Source organism: Nerophis lumbriciformis, linkage group LG16 (genome assembly GCF_033978685.3).
Source record: "Nerophis lumbriciformis linkage group LG16, RoL_Nlum_v2.1, whole genome shotgun sequence".
In the NCBI taxonomy this organism is placed as follows: domain Eukaryota; kingdom Metazoa; phylum Chordata; class Actinopteri; order Syngnathiformes; family Syngnathidae; genus Nerophis; species Nerophis lumbriciformis.
The window spans coordinates 5830203-5845209 of record NC_084563.2 but is presented as its reverse complement, the minus strand read 5'-3'; positions in this window follow the sequence as shown (position 1 = coordinate 5845209).

Sequence of the window (15007 nt, the reverse complement as noted above, 5' to 3'; positions counted from 1 at the left end):
AAATGCATATTTTACGAAAAAAATGTTTTGCTAAAATGTCGTAAGGGGGGACCCTTACAAAAAATTCAAAAAATAGAAACTTGCTTCAGCAGCACAATTCTGGTGCTGTAGTTGTAGGAGATGTCTCAAAACGTCATCAGGAGTCCCGACAAAACCGGAAAATGGAAGAAAATGCATATTTTACGAAAAAAATGTTTTGCTAAAATGTCGTAAGGGGGGACCCTTACAAAAAATTCAAAAAAACGGACTTGCTTCAGCAGCACATTTCTTGTGCTGTAGTTGTAGGAGATGTCTCAAAACGTCATCAGGAGTCCCGACACAACCTGAAAATGGAAGAAAATGCATATTTTACGAAAAAAATGTTTTGCTAAAATGTCGTAAGGGGGGACCCTTACAAAAAATAGAAACTTGCTTCAGCAGCACAATTCTGGTGCTGTAGTTGTAGGAGATGTCTCAAAACGTCATCAGGAGTCCCGACAAAACCGGAAAATGGAAGAAAATGCATATTTTACGAAAAAAATGTTTTGCTAAAATGTCGTAAGGGGGGACCCTTACAAAAAATTCAAAAAAACGGACTTGCTTCAGCAGCACATTTCTTGTGCTGTAATTGTAGGAGATGTCTCAAAACGTCATCAGGAGTCCCGACACAACCTGAAAATGGAAGAAAATGCATATTTTACGAAAAAAATGTTTTGCTAAAATGTCATAAGGGGGGACCCTTACAAAAATTTAAAAAAAAACGGACTTGCTTCAGCAGCACAATTCTGGTGCTGTAGTTGTAGGAGATGTCTCAAAACGTCATCAGGAGTCCCGACAAAACCCGAAAATGGAAGAAAATGCATATTTTACGGAAAACATTTTTGCAAAAACCCGAAAATGGCAGAAAATAATTTTTGGGGGGAAACTTTTTTTCGCTAAAAAAATTTCAAAAAAACGGACTTGCTTCAGCAGCACACTTCTGGTGCTGTAGTTGTAGGAGATGTCTCAAAACGTCATCAGGAGTCCCGACACAACCTGAAAATGGAAGAAAATGCATATTTTACGAAAAAAATGTTTTGCTAAAATGTCGTAAAGGGGGACCCTTACAAAAAATTCAAAAAATAGAAACTTGCTTCAGCAGCACAATTCTGGTGCTGTAGTTGTAGGAGATGTCTCAAAACGTCATCAGGAGTCCTGCCAAAACCGGAAAATGGAAGAAAATGCATATTTTACGAAAAAAATGTTTTGCTAAAATGTCGTAAGGGGAGACCCTTACAAAAAATTCAAAAAAACGGACTTGCTTCAGCAGCACAATTCTGGTGCTGTAGTTGTAGGAGATGTCTCAAAACGTCATCAGTAGTCCCGACAAAACCCGAAAATGGAAGAAAGTGCATATTTTACGAAAAAAAATTTTTGCAAAAATGTCGTAAGGGGGGACCCTTACAAAAAATTCAAAAACTAGAAACTTGCTTCAGCAGCACAATTCTGGTGCTGTAGTTGTAGGAGATGTCTCAAAACGTCATCAGGAGTCCCGACGAAACCCGAAAATGCATATTTTACGAAAACATTTTTTTGCTAAAATGTCGTACAAAAAATTCAAAAAAACGGACTTGCTTCAGCAGCACAATTCTGGTGCTGTAGTTGTAGGAGATGTCTCAAAACGTCATCAGGAGTCCCGACAAAACCCGAAAATGGCAGAAAATGATTTTTTGGGGGGAACTTTTTTTCGCTAAAATTAAAAAAAAAAAAACAGACTTGCTTCAGCAGCACACTTCTGGTGCTGTAGTTGTAGGGGAAGTCTCAAAACGTCATCATGAGTCCCGACAAAACCCGAAAAATGAATAAAATGCATATTTTACGAAAACATTTTTTTGCTAAAATGTCGTAAGGGGGGACCCTTACAAAAAATTCAAAAAAACCGACTTGCTTCAGCGGCACATTTCTTGTGCTGTAATTGTAGGAGATGTCTCAAAACGTCATCAGGAGTCCCGACACAACCTGAAAATGGAAGAAAATGCATATTTTACGAAAAAAATGTTTTGCTAAAATGTCGTAAGGGGGGACCCTTACAAAAAATTCAAAAAAACGGACTTGCTTCAGCAGCACATTTCTTGTGCTGTAATTGTAGGAGATGTCTCAAAACGTCATCAGGAGTCCCGACAAAACCGGAAAATGGAAGAAAATGCATATTTTACGAAAAAAATGTTTTGCTAAAATGTCGTAAGGGGGGACCCTTACAAAAAATTCAAAAAAACGGACTTGCTTCAGCAGCACATTTCTTGTGCTGTAATTGTAGGAGATGTCTCAAAACGTCATCAGGAGTCCCGACACAACCTGAAAATGGAAGAAAATGCATATTTTACGAAAAAAATGTTTTGCTAAAATGTCATAAGGGGGGACCCTTACAAAAATTTTAAAAAAAACGGACTTGCTTCAGCAGCACAATTCTGGTGCTGTAGTTGTAGGAAATGTCTCAAAACGTCATCAGGAGTCCCGACAAAACCCGAAAATGGAAGAAAATGCATATTTTACGGAAAACATTTTTGCAAAAACCCGAAAATGGCAGAAAATAATTTTTGGGGGAAAACTTTTTTTCGCTAAAAAAATTTCAAAAAAACGGACTTGCTTCAGCAGCACACTTCTGGTGCTGTAGTTGTAGGAGAAGTCTCAAAACGTCATCAGGAGTCCCGACACAACCTGAAAATGGAAGAAAATGCATATTTTACGAAAAAAATGTTTTGCTAAAATGTCGTAAGGGGGGACCCTTACAAAAAATTCAAAAAATAGAAACTTGCTTCAGCAGCACAATTCTGGTGCTGTAGTTGTAGGAGATGTCTCAAAACGTCATCAGGAGTCCCGACAAAACCGGAAAATGGAAGAAAATGCATATTTTACAAAAAAAATGTTTTGCTAAAATGTCGTAAGGGGGGACCCTTACAAAAAATTCAAAAAAACGGACTTGCTTCAGCAGCACATTTCTTGTGCTGTAATTGTAGGAGATGTCTCAAAACGTCATCAGGAGTCCCGACACAACCTGAAAATGGAAGAAAATGCATATTTTACGAAAAAAATGTTTTGCTAAAATGTCGTAAGGGGAGACCCTTACAAAAAATTCAAAAAAACGGACTTGCTTCAGCAGCACAATTCTGGTGCTGTAGTTGTAGGAGATGTCTCAAAACGTCATCAGTAGTCCCGACAAAACCCGAAAATGGAAGAAAGTGCATATTTTACGAAAAAAAATGTTTGCAAAAATGTCGTAAGGGGGGACCCTTACAAAAAATTCAAAAACTAGAAACTTGCTTCAGCAGCACAATTCTGGTGCTGTAGTTGTAGGAGATGTCTCAAAACGTCATCAGGAGTCCCGACGAAACCCGAAAATGCATATTTTACGAAAAAAAATTTTTGCTAAAATGTCGTAAGGGGGGACCCTTACAAAAAATTCAAAAAAACGGACTTGCTTCAGCAGCACAATTCTGCTGCTGTAGTTGTAGGAGATGTCTCAAAACGTCATCAGGAGTCCCGACAAAACCCGAAAATGGCAGAAAATGATTTTTTGGGGGAAACTTTTTTTCGCTAAAATTTTAAAAAAAAAACGGACTTGCTTCAGCAGCACACTTCTGGTGCTGTAGTTGTAGGGGAAGTCTCAAAACGTCATCATGAGTCCCGACAAAACCCGAAAAATGAATAAAATGCATATTTTACGAAAACATTTTTTTGCTAAAATGTCGTAAGGGGGGACCCTTACAAAAAATTCAAAAAAACCGACTTGCTTCAGCAGCACATTTCTTGTGCTGTAATTGTAGGAGATGTCTCAAAACGTCATCAGGAGTCCCGACACAACCGGAAAATGGAAGAAAATGCATATTTTACGAAAAAAATGTTTTGCTAAAATGTCATAAGGGGGGACCCTTACAAAAATTTTAAAAAAAACGGACTTGCTTCAGCAGCACAATTCTGGTGCTGTAGTTGTAGGAAATGTCTCAAAACGTCATCAGGAGTCCCGACAAAACCCGAAAATGGAAGAAAATGCATAGTTTACGGAAAACATTTTTGCAAAAACCCGAAAATGGCAGAAAATAATTTTTGGGGGAAAACTTTTTTTCGCTAAAAAAATTTCAAAAAAACGGACTTGCTTCAGCAGCACACTTCTGGTGCTGTAGTTGTAGGAGATGTCTCAAAACGTCATCAGTAGTCCCGACAAAACCCGAAAATGGAAGAAAGTGCATATTTTACGAAAAAAAATGTTTGCAAAAATGTCGTAAGGGGGGACCCTTACAAAAAATTCAAAAACTAGAAACTTGCTTCAGCAGCACAATTCTGGTGCTATAGTTGTAGGAGATGTCTCAAAACGTCATCAGGAGTCCCGACGAAACCCGAAAATGCATATTTTACGAAAACATTTTTTTGCTAAAATGTCGTAAGGGGGGACCCTTACAAAAAATTCAAAAAAACGGACTTGCTTCAGCAGCACAATTCTGCTGCTGTAGTTGTAGGAGATGTCTCAAAACGTCATCAGGAGTCCCGACAAAACCCGAAAATGGCAGAAAATGATTTTTTGGGGGAAACTTTTTTTCGCTAAAATTTAAAAAAAAAAACGGACTTGCTTCAGCAGCACACTTCTGGTGCTGTAGTTGTAGGGGAAGTCTCAAAACGTCATCATGAGTCCCGACAAAACCCGAAAAATGAATAAAATGCATATTTTACGAAAACATTTTTTTGCTAAAATGTCGTAAGGGGGGACCCTTACAAAAAATTCAAAAAAACCGACTTGCTTCAGCAGCACATTTCTTGTGCTGTAATTGTAGGAGATGTCTCAAAACGTCATCAGGAGTCCCGACACAACCGGAAAATGGAAGAAAATGCATATTTTACGAAAAAAATGTTTTGCTAAAATGTCATAAGGGGGGACCCTTACAAAAATTTAAAAAAAAACGGACTTGCTTCAGCAGCACAATTCTGGTGCTGTAGTTGTAGGAAATGTCTCAAAACGTCATCAGGAGTCCCGACAAAACCCGAAAATGGAAGAAAATGCATAGTTTACGGAAAACATTTTTGCAAAAACCCGAAAATGGCAGAAAATAATTTTTGGGGGAAAACTTTTTTTCGCTAAAAAATTTTCAAAAAAACGGACTTGCTTCAGCAGCACACTTCTGGTGCTGTAGTTGTAGGAGATGTCTCAAAACGTCATCATGAGTCCCGACAACACCCGAAAAATGAAGAAAATGCATATTTTACGAAAACATTTTTTTGCTAAAATGTCGTAAGGGGGGACCCTTACAAAAAATTAAAAAAAACGGACTTGCTTCAGCAGCACATTTCTGCTGCTGTAGTTGTAGGAGATGTCTCAAAACGTCATCAGGAGTCCCGACAAAACCGGAAAATGGAAGAACATGCATATTTTACGAAAAAAATGTTTTGCTAAAATGTCGTAAGGGGGGACCCTTACAAAAAATTCAAAAAAACGGACTTGCTTCAGCAGCACATTTCTTGTGCTGTAGTTGTAGGAGATGTCTCAAAACGTCATCAGTAGTCCCGACAAAACCCGAAAATGGAAGAAAGTGCATATTTTACGAAAAAAAAATTTTGCAAAAATGTCGTAAGGGGGGACCCTTACAAAAAATTCAAAAACTAGAAACTTGCTTCAGCAGCACAATTCTGGTGCTGTAGTTGTAGGAGATGTCTCAAAACGTCATCAGGAGTCCCGACGAAACCCGAAAATGCATATTTTACGAAAACATTTTTTTGCTAAAATGTCGTAAGGGGGGACCCTTACAAAAAATTCAAAAAAACGGACTTGCTTCAGCAGCACAATTCTGCTGCTGTAGTTGTAGGAGATGTCTCAAAACGTCATCAGGAGTCCCGACAAAACCCGAAAATGGCAGAAAATGATTTTTTGGGGGAAACTTTTTTTCGCTAAAATTTAAAAAAAAAAAACGGACTTGCTTCAGCAGCACACTTCTGGTGCTGTAGTTGTAGGGGAAGTCTCAAAACGTCATCATGAGTCCCGACAAAACCCGAAAAATGAATAAAATGCATATTTTACGAAAACATTTTTTTGCTAAAATGTCGTAAGGGGGGACCCTTACAAAAAATTCAAAAAAACCGACTTGCTTCAGCAGCACATTTCTTGTGCTGTAATTGTAGGAGATGTCTCAAAACGTCATCAGGAGTCCCGACACAACCTGAAAATGGAAGAAAATGCATATTTTACGAAAAAAATGTTTTGCTAAAATGTCGTAAGGGGGGACCCTTACAAAAAATTCAAAAAATAGAAACTTGCTTCAGCAGCACAATTCTGGTGCTGTAGTTGTAGGAGATGTCTCAAAACGTCATCAGGAGTCCCGACAAAACCGGAAAATGGAAGAAAATGCATATTTTACGAAAAAAATGTTTTGCTAAAATGTCGTAAGGGGGGACCCTTACAAAAAATTTAAAAAAACGGACTTGCTTCAGCAGCACATTTCTTGTGCTGTAATTGTAGGAGATGTCTCAAAACGTCATCAGGAGTCCCGACACAACCTGAAAATGGAAGAAAATGCATATTTTACGAAAAAAATGTTTTGCTAAAATGTCATAAGGGGGGACCCTTACAAAAATTTTAAAAAAAACGGACTTGCTTCAGCAGCACAATTCTGGTGCTGTAGTTGTAGGAAATGTCTCAAAACGTCATCAGGAGTCCCGACAAAACCCGAAAATGGAAGAAAATGCATATTTTACGGAAAACATTTTTGCAAAAACCCGAAAATGGCAGAAAATAATTTTTGGGGGAAAACTTTTTTTCGCTAAAAAAATTTCAAAAAAACGGACTTGCTTCAGCAGCACAATTCTGGTGCTGTAGTTGTAGGAGATGTCTCAAAACGTCATCATGAGTCCCGACAAAACCCGAAAAATGAAGAAAATGCATATTTTACGAAAACATTTTTTTGCTAAAATGTCGTAAGGGGGGACCCTTACAAAAAATTCAAAAAAACGAACTTGCTTCAGCAGCACAATTCTGGTGCTGTAGTTGTAGGAGATGTCTCAAAACGTCATCATGAGTCCCGACAAAACCCGAAAAATGAAGAAAATGCATATTTTACGAAAACATTTTTTTGCTAAAATGTCGTAAGGGGGGACCCTTACAAAAAATTCAAAAAAACGAACTTGCTTCAGCAGCACAATTCTGGTGCTGTAGTTGTAGGAGATGTCTCAAAACGTCATCAGGAGTCCCGACAAAACCCGAAAATGGAAGAAAATGCATATTTTACGGAACATTTTTTTTGCTAAAACACAAAAATAAAAATAAAACATCCAAGGAGTCCTGCACAAAGGTCTGGATGTGTCCAGGTGGTTCCTCACAAGACCGTTGTGACCCCCCCCCCCCCCCGCTGCAGACATAGAAAACAAAAGTGTGTGTGCGTGTAAAGAGGAGAGGACTATTATTATTATTGTTATTAAATATAAACACCTCCTACTGGTTGTCTGATGTACAAAGTTCGTCTTCGTCCTGCTTTTCCTTTCTTCCTTTAAAACCGACACTGAAAAAAGTGTTTTTTTCAATATTTGTTTTCAGACCCAAAATGAAAAAACAACCTAATTATTTTTCCAATTTCCGGTTTTGTCCCTAATTGGAAGATAACCAAAAGGGATAAATTGACTTATTGATTAGTCAAATCCATGTAGATTACCCCGGAAGTAGTTTTACCTGGATTGGGTTTGCAGGTAAACATCAAGTTTAAGTTATGGGATGTCGAACAATTATTGAAGATGGCAGAAAAGTAAGAACATATGCATGTTTTAAATATCTATGTCAGTCTGGATGTTTTGTTTCCTTATAAAGATGCAAAAAAATATATTTTTCACATTTCTATCCACATTTGTCACCTCAGGGATTGCAAATTCACTAATCATTCTACTGTGTGACTAACAAGGCTCTTAGCTACTTGCTGCCATCTGCTGGAAAATTGTTTAACTGCACCCATCATTCTATTGTGTGAGTAACAAGGCTACCTGCTGCTCTCTAGTGGAAGATTCTTTAACTGCAATAATAAAGTCAGCCTTTTGGTCATATATTAATTTTATGTCATATATTTAATTTGTCATATTTATTTCATGTGATTTATTTAATTTCATGCCATATACTTAATTCCATGTCACATATTTAATTTAATGCCATATATTTCTTATGGGAACATTTTGTTTGTTAAAGTTTAAGTAACAATTTTGGAATGTAATGATGACAACATCTGAGCTACTTCTCTTAAATTTCTTATTTGCAACGATTAATCAATTGTATCAATCAATTAAAAACACTTAAACATTTTTATTTTGTGGCGCAGTTTGTATAGAGTAAATATTTAATGTATTTATTTTTTGTTATTTTTATATTGTCATTTCGATTGTTAAATGTATATGTATGTATGTATAAATATATATAAATGTAAATATTTATATGTATACATGTACTAAAATATTAATTATAATTAAATTATTAAAATTCAACTATAATATATAATTTGTATATATGTGTGTGTGTGTGTGTGTGTGTATATATATATATATATATATATATATATATATATATATATGTGTATGTGTGTATGTATGTATGTATGTATGTATGTATATATATATATACATACATACATTCCCCCCCCCCCCCCCCCCAATCCGGTTTCAGGGCAAATCACTCTACGGAGACAGCCCTCGCAAAAATGACTAATGATCTTAAAACTCATTTGTATACTCTAGCCTTTAAATAGCCCCCCCTTTTTTAAGACCAGTTGATCTGCCGTTTCTTTTCTTTTCTCCACACAGGTCTGGTGGCCATGGATGAAGTGCTGGCTGTCCAGAGTCGGGACCCGGGGTGGACCGCTCGCCTGTGCATCGGTTGGGGACATCTCTGTGCTGCTGACCCGTCTCCAGCTCGGGATGGTTTCCTGCTGGCCCCACTATGGACTGGACTCTTACTATTATGTTGGATCCACTATGGACTGGACTCTCACTATTATGTTGGATCCACTATGGACTGGACTCTCACTATTATGTTGGATCCACTATGGACTGGACTCTTACTATTATGTTAGATCCACTATGGACTGGACTCTTACTATTATGTTGGATCCACTATGGACTGGACTCTCACTATTATGTTGGATCCACTATGGACTGGACTCTTACTATTATGTTAGATCCACTATGGACTGGACTCTTACTATTATGTTAGATCCACTATGGACTGGACTCTCACTATTATGTTGGATCCACTATGGACTGGACTCTCACTATTATGTTGGATCCACTATGGACTGGACTCTCACTATTATGTTAGATTCACTATGGACTGGACTCTTACTATTATGTTAGATCCACTATGGACTGGACTCTTACTATTATGTTGGATCCACTATGGACTGGACTCTTACTATTATGTTGGATCCACTATGGACTGGACTCTTACTATTATGTTGGATCCACTATGGACTGGACTCTTACTATTATGTTGGATCCACTATGGACTGGACTCTTACTATTATGTTGGATCCACTATGGACTGGACTCTTACTATTATGTTAGATCCACTATGGACTGGACTCTTACTATTATGTTGGATCCACTATGGACTGGACTCTTACTATTATGTTGGATCCACTATGGACTGGACTCTTACTATTATGTTGGATCCACTATGGACTGGACTCTTACTATTATGTTGGATCCACTATGGACTGGACTCTTACTATTATGTTGGATCCACTATGGACAATATTATGTCAGACCCACTCGACATCCATTGCATCGGTCTCCCCTAGAGGGGGGGTTGGGGGGGTTACCCACATATGTGGTCCTCTCCAAGGTTTTTAAATAACTTTAAAACAGACTGTAAAATGTACAAATTCATGTGCGTTACGTGATTTTTTGAATTTGGTGCAGACCACTTCATTCATTCACATCCACGTCCCACTGGGGTAAGTTTTTCCTTGTGGGCTTTGTACCGAGGATGTCGTTGTGGCTTGTGCAGCCCTTTGAGACACTTGTGATTTAGGGCTATATAAATAAACATTGATTGATTGATTGAGTTATATATCTAGATCTAGAATTATATGTCTGGATCTAGAATTATATGTCTAGAATTATATATCTAGATCTAGAATTATATATCTAGATCTAGAATTACATTTCTAGATCTAGAATTATATATCTAGATCTAGAATTACATTTCTAGATCTAGAATTATATATCTCGATCTAGAATTATATATATCTAGATCTAGAATTATATATATCTAGATCTAGAATTATACATCTAGTCTAAAATTACATATCTAGATCTAGTATTATATGTCTGGATCTAGAATTATATGTCTAGATCTAGTATTATATGTCTAGATCTAGTATTATATGTCTGTATCTAGAATTTTACATATAATACTAGATCCAGACATATAATTCTAGATCTAGACATATAATACTAGATCCAGACATATAATACTAGATCTAGATATATAATTCTAGATCTACACATATAATACTAGATCCAGACATATAATACTAGATCTAGACATATAATTCTAGATCCAGATATATAATTCTAGATCTATACATATAATACTAGATCTAGACATATAATTCTAGATCTAGACATATAATACTAGATCCAGACATATAATACTAGATCTAGACATATAATACTAGATCCAGACATATAATTCTAGATCCAGATATATAATTCTAGATCTAGACATGTAATACTAGATCTAGATATATAATTCTAGATCTAGACATATAATACTAGATCTAGACATATAATTCTAGATCCAGATATAGAATTCTAGATCTAGACATATAATACTAGATCTAGACATATAATTCTAGATCCAGATATATAATTCTAGATCTATACATATAATACTAGATCTAGACATATAATTCTAGATCTAGACATATAATACTAGATCCAGACATATAATACTAGATCTAGACATATAATACTAGATCCAGACATATAATTCTAGATCCAGATATATAATTCTAGATCTAGACATGTAATACTAGATCTAGATATATAATTCTAGATCTAGACATATAATACTAGATCTAGATATATAATTCTAGATCTAGACATATAATACTAGATCCAGACATATAATTCTAGATCTAGACATATAATACTAGATCCAGACATATAATACTAGATCTAGACATATAATTCTAGATCCAGACATATAATACTAGATCCAGACATATAATTCTAGATCTAGACATATAATACTAGATCCAGACATATAATACTAGATCTAGATATATAATTCTAGATCTAGACATATAATACTAGATCCAGACATATAATTCTAGATCTAGACATAATACTAGATCCAGACATATAGTACTAGATCTAGATATATAATTCTAGATCCAGACATATAATTCTAGATCCAGACATATAATACTAGATCCAGACATATAATTCTAGATCTAGACATATAATACTGGATCCAGACATATAATACTAGATCTAGATATATAATTCTAGATCTAGACATATAATACTAGATCCAGACATATAATACTAGATCTAGATATATAATTCTAGATCTAGACATATAATACTAGATTTAGATATATAATTCTAGGTCTAGACATATAATACTAGATCTAGATATATAATTCTAGATCTAGACATATAAAACTAGATCCAGTCATATAATTCTAGATCCAGATATATAATTCTAGATCTAGACATATTATACTAGATCTAGATATATAATTCTAGATCTAGACATATAATACTAGATCTAGAAATATAATTCTAGATCCAGATATATAATTCTAGATCCAGACATATAATACTAGATCTAGACATATAATTCTAGATCTAGACATATAATACTAGATCCAGACATATAATTCTAGATCCAGACATATAATACTAGATCTAGATATATAATTCTAGATCCAGACATATAATACTAGATCTAGATATATAATTCTAGATCCAGACATATAATACTAGATCCAGACATATAATTCTAGATCCAGACATATAATACTAGATCCAGACATATAATTCTAGATCTAGACATATAATTCTAGCTCCAGACATATAATACTAGATCCGGACATATAATTCTAGATCTAGACATATAATACTAGATCTAGATATATAATTCTAGATCTAGACATATAATACTAGATCCAGACATATAATACTAGATCTAGACATATAATTCTAGATCCAGATATATAATTCTAGATCTAGACATATACTAGATCTAGATATATAATTCTAGATCTAGACATATAATACTAGATCCAGACATATAATTCTAGATCTAGACATAATACTAGATCCAGACATATAGTACTAGATCTAGATATATAATTCTAGGTCCAGACATATAATTCTAGATCCAGACATATAATACTAGATCCAGACATATAATTCTAGATCTAGACATATAATACTAGATCCAGACATATAATACTAGATCTAGATATATAATTCTAGATCTAGACATATAATACTAGATCCAGACATATAATACTAGATCTAGACATATAATTCTAGATCCAGATATATAATTCTAGATCCAGACATATAATACTAGATCTAGATATATAATTCTAGATCTAGACATATAATACTAGATCCAGACATATAATTCTAGATCTAGACATATAATACTAGATCCAGACATATAATACTAGATCTAGATATATAATTCTAGATCTAGACATATAATACTAGATCCAGACATATAATACTATATCTAGACATATAATTCTAGATCCAGATATATAATTCTAGATCTAGACATATAATACTAGATTTAGATATATAATTCTAGATCTAGACATATAATACTAGATCTAGATATATAATTCTAGATCTAGACATATAATACTAGATCCAGACATATAATTCTAGATCCAGATATATAATTCTAGATCTAGACATATAATACTAGATCTAGATATATAATTCTATATCTAGACATATAATACTAGATCTAGACATATAATTCTAGATCCAGATATATAATTCTAGATCCAGACATATAATACTAGATCTAGATATATAATTCTAGATCTAGACATATAATACTAGATCCAGACATATAATACTAGATCTAGACATATAATACTAGATCCAGATATATAATTCTAGATCCAGACATATAATACTAGATCTAGATATATAATTCTAGATCTAGACATATAATACTAGATCCAGACATATAATTCTAGATCTAGACATATAATACTAGATCCAGACATATAATACTAGATCTAGATATATAATTCTAGATCTAGACATATAATACTAGATCCAGACATATAATACTATATCTAGACATATAATTCTAGATCCAGATATATAATTCTAGATCTAGACATATAATACTAGATTTAGATATATCATTCTAGATCTAGACATATAATACTAGATCTGGATATATAATTCTAGATCTAGACATATAATACTAGATCCAGACATATAATTCTAGATCCAGATATATAATTCTAGATCTAGACATATAATACTAGATCTAGATATATAATTCTATATCTAGACATATAATACTAGATCTAGACATATAATTCTAGATCCAGATATATAATTCTAGATCCAGACATATAATACTAGATCTAGAAATATAATTCTAGATCTAGACATATAATACTAGATCCAGACATATAATTCTAGATCTAGACATATAATACTAGATCCAGATATATAATTCTAGATCCAGACATATAATACTAGATCCAGACATATAATTCTAGATCCAGATATATAATTCTAGATCTAGACATGTAATACTAGATCTAGATATATAATTCTAGATCTAGACATATAATACTAGATCTAGACATATAATTCTAGATCCAGATATAGAATTCTAGATCTAGACATATAATACTAGATCTAGACATATAATTCTAGATCCAGATATATAATTCTAGATCTATACATATAATACTAGATCTAGACATATAATTCTAGATCTAGACATATAATACTAGATCCAGACATATAATACTAGATCTAGACATATAATACTAGATCCAGACATATAATTCTAGATCCAGATATATAATTCTAGATCTAGACATGTAATACTAGATCTAGATATATAATTCTAGATCTAGACATATAATACTAGATCTAGATATATAATTCTAGATCTAGACATATAATACTAGATCCAGACATATAATTCTAGATCTAGACATATAATACTAGATCCAGACATATAATACTAGATCTAGACATATAATTCTAGATCCAGACATATAATACTAGATCCAGACATATAATTCTAGATCTAGACATATAATACTAGATCCAGACATATAATACTAGATCTAGATATATAATTCTAGATCTAGACATATAATACTAGATCCAGACATATAATTCTAGATCTAGACATAATACTAGATCCAGACATATAGTACTAGATCTAGATATATAATTCTAGATCCAGACATATAATTCTAGATCCAGACATATAATACTAGATCCAGACATATAATTCTAGATCTAGACATATAATACTAGATCCAGACATATAATACTAGATCTAGATATATAATTCTAGATCTAGACATATAATACTAGATCCAGACATATAATACTAGATCTAGATATATAATTCTAGATCTAGACATATAATACTAGATTTAGATATATAATTCTAGGTCTAGACATATAATACTAGATCTAGATATATAATTCTAGATCTAGACATATAAAACTAGATCCAGTCATATAATTCTAGATCCAGATATATAATTCTAGATCTAGACATATTATACTAGATCTAGATATATAATTCTAGATCTAGACATATAATACTAGATCTAGAAATATAATTCTAGATCCAGATATATAATTCTAGATCCAGACATATAATACTAGATCTAGAAATATAATTCTAGATCTAGACATATAATACTAGATCCAGACATATAATTCTAGATCTAGACATATAATACTAGATCCAGACATATAATTCTAGATCCAGACATATAATACTAGATCT